Below are 3,475 nucleotides of genomic sequence, written 5' to 3'. Positions count from 1 at the left end.
CTGGGCCCGCCAGCAGCTCTGGTTCTCTGGGGGGGTGGCTGCCACTGGCGTCCTCAGAGCCTGTCGGCTGCCTTCAGAGGGGCCTGCACAAAGCCTGGGCAGCCTCTTTACACGCTGCCCCCGCCCGGGCACAGCCCTGGCCGCCACTGCCCACCACTGCTGGGTTCTGAGAACCAGTGAGGTTCTCCAGACCACGCTGGGCCCAGCCCTTCCCCTGGCTGCCACCAGAGGGTGCTGTGCACACGCCGTGCTCAGCAGGGAGGCGCTTGTTCTCAGCCCCTCCTCGCCGAAGGGCAGACGAGCATCTCCTGGGGCCACAGCTTCTGGAAGCATCTGGAAGCGTCGGCCTCCCAGAGCCAGCTGTCGTCCTGTGGGGAGGGGGTGTAGTGAGGGGGGATGGGGGCGGGCGGCGATGAGCCTGGCGCCCTGCCGGGCACAGTGTCGGGCATCGTGGCACAGGCTTGTCCCCTTCCCTGTCACAGGGCCCCTCCGCGGGCAGGGATCCGTGTGGGCATCCTCTTGCTGGGCGTGTGTGTCCCCAGCCTGCTTCCTGATGCGTCCCCAGGTTCCAGAGGGGAACAGTGAGGCTCAGGGCGTCAGCTGGCCGCCCGACTGTCCAGATGGCAGGCAGCTCCCGGGGAGGAGAGGCTCCTGGAGTAGCTGGAGTGTGACAGGTGAGGGCTCGCCCTCTCCAGACGCACTGCACGCGCGAGCATGTTCGCTGCAGTCTTGACGCACGGATGATGGGCAGAGACACCGGCGGCGGCCTGTAGGCAGCCATTAGCCCAGTGCGGTCGGCAGCAGGCGCGGCCTTAAGCCCCTCTGGGTGTCCTCGGCATCACCTGTGGAGACTGGTGTCTCCCTGCGGGTGTCCCAGGGACAGGGAGTCCCCGCAGTGAAGTCACAGGGCCAACTGGGGCCTCCCCTGGGATGCGCGGAGGGCCCCCGTCTCCGGTCCCCGCCTCCCGGAAAAGAGACAAGGAGCCCTTATGGGGCCTTTTGGGAAACCTTAGCCATCCTCAGGACACCCCTTCCCTGTGCACGCCATCCCCCCAGCTCGGACTGTGTGTCCACTTCCCAGCCGGGGGCTCCCGATGTCCCAGAGAACTTAGGGTCCCTGGGGGTTGGGCCTTAGGTAAGTTGTCAGACTTTCGACCTCCCCTCCCCTGGGTGTCCCAGACCATGGGAGCAGGCGCTCTGCCGAGAGGGAGCTCCAGGTGACCCCTGGACCAGCACGGCCAGGGGTCACGGGGGCTGTCTCCAGTCATTCCCACTTGGGGTCACGCTGGGGCTGTACCCTGAGGACACATGCACCTGCTGCCAGGCCTGGTGACCCCTGCTTCCTAAGCCAGCGGAAGATGGGGCCCCGGCCTCGCCATGCAGCTGTTCAGACACCCCAGATGGGTCCAGAGCCTGTCAAGCCCTGGCCTGCTTTTGTCTTCTTCACATTAAATCGGGAGTTCCTGAGAGGGGTGGGCTGCAAGAGCTTGAGGACGGAGGCCCCAGGGCGTTGGAGGGCGCGGCTGGGCTGGGCCGGCCCTGGGGGCCTGGGCTGTTGAAGGCTCACTCGAGGTCTGTGTGCCCAGAGACAGGCCCAGAGCTCGGTGCTGGTTTGCGGAGTGGGCACGAGCGCCAGGAGGCAGGGCTGTCTGGGCGGTGGGGCTGTGCCGCCTTCCCAAGGCGGTGGCAAGCAGGAGCAGCCGTGGGCGGCGGAGTGCCAGCGCCCACCCCGTCCTGGCAGCCCCCGCGTGGCTGCGCACCCACACATGAGACACAGCCTCTGCGTCCCTTCTCCCCACAAGCGGACTCCACTGGGCCCGGGCCCAGCAGCCCCTCCATGTGGCCCAGCACCTGCCCCTCCCGTGGGTCATGCGACCTCTGCCAGCTGCACTTGTGGGGGGCCCCTTCGGCCCTTTATGCACCCCAATCCGGGTCTGTGGATGAAGGGGTGCAAAGGCTACCCTGGCCTGCGCAGGCGGGCGGCCGGCGTGGCCTGGCCCTGGAGGAGCCCTGCAGCCGGCAGAGGGGTCCTCAGGAACTGGGGCTGACCCCTGAGGCTCTGAGGGGCTGGGACCCCCACCCTGGACTTCCAGTCCTCCGTGACTCAGGCTAGGCAGGCTCCTGGGTGGCAGGTTGCTTCTGTGGGCTCCTGCTACTGGGCACGGTGGTCCCCAGGCTGGGCTGCAGGCCGCGCCTCCCCCTCCGCTGTGAGCCCCGGGGCTCTGGCTGCCTGCCCGGACTGACATCTTCCCAGGGTGAGCATAAAAGATCCCCCTTCAGCCCGAACACACATCTGCCCAGGGCGACTGAAGCCTGGCACTGCCAACTCAGCTGCCCGCCCGCCCATCTGGCTGCTGGGCTGGCCAAGGGCACCGCAAAGGTGGCCCCCTGCGAGGCTGAAGCTGCCTTGGGCTGACCCAGGGCATAGGTGATGAGGAGGGGTGCAGGTCCCCAGGCTCCGGGGCGGGGGGCGCAGCCTGACAAGGATGGGAAATGGCCCAGCGCAGCTCTCCCATTGCCCACAGGCCCAGCCCAGCGCAGCTCTCCCATTGCCCACAGGCCCAGCCCAGCGCAGCTCTCCCATTGCCCAACAGGCCCAGCCCGCAGTCCGTCCGACCGCAGCCCTCCTGGCCCTGATGCCAGCAGCGAATGGTGCCCCCTGCCGGGCAGAGGTGCTGTGGAGGCTGGGGCCGGGCCCTGGCTTCACAGGGCTACCCCTCCACCCGTCCCCCACCTCCCCAACACCTCCCCACCCGCCCTTCGGCTGAGCTAGGTGGGTACGGAGGCCACGGAGAGCGGCCTGAACCTGTGCCCCACGTCGCCTGACGCCAAAACCCGCCTCACACCTTGCCCGCCCCAGAGGCCGAGCCTCGGTGTGTCCCCGAGCCACACTGAGGCTGGACCAGCTGGCGCTGAGCTCGGGCAGGGCTGGGCACTGGCGGGGCTCCCAAGTGAGCATGAGGGAGGGTGGCGCCCCTCTCGCCCTGGGGCGCTGCCCCACTTTCTTAAAGCCCACAACCTTGGACGTCTCTTCCTACCGGCCGCCTCTTACCAGTTCTGCATCAGTTTCCTCATGCAAGTGGGGAGCAGGGCCTTGACCTGCCCGCCTCTCCCCTAACATCACAAAACCAGGGTCACTGCCCAGGGTGCTCAAGTGGCAAGGGACAGGTTCCTGTGGCCTTAAACCACCCTTTTTTCGTGGGAATTCTCAGACCTATACAAAGGATAGGCGCACAGGGACAGCTCTGCCTCTCCGGCCCAGCTGCGGTGTGAATAGCCGGCCGTGCCCTTGGGACTGAGGTGAAGCTGGGCGCTTCGCAAGGGTCGGGGCCCCTCTCCAAAGGCTGGCAGAAGCCCCTGCCCTGCGGCTGAGCGCCGTGACCTTGGGCGTGCCCTTCCTCTCGTGCCTCAGTTTCCCCTGCGAGGACTAGGCCTGAGCCGGCCTTCTGCGTCTCGGGCCGCGTGACCTTGGGCC

Source organism: Condylura cristata, unplaced genomic scaffold (assembly GCF_000260355.1).
Source record: "Condylura cristata isolate star-nosed mole 26May11 unplaced genomic scaffold, ConCri1.0 scaffold00025, whole genome shotgun sequence".
In the NCBI taxonomy this organism is placed as follows: domain Eukaryota; kingdom Metazoa; phylum Chordata; class Mammalia; order Eulipotyphla; family Talpidae; genus Condylura; species Condylura cristata.
This window is presented reverse-complemented; position numbering follows the sequence as displayed.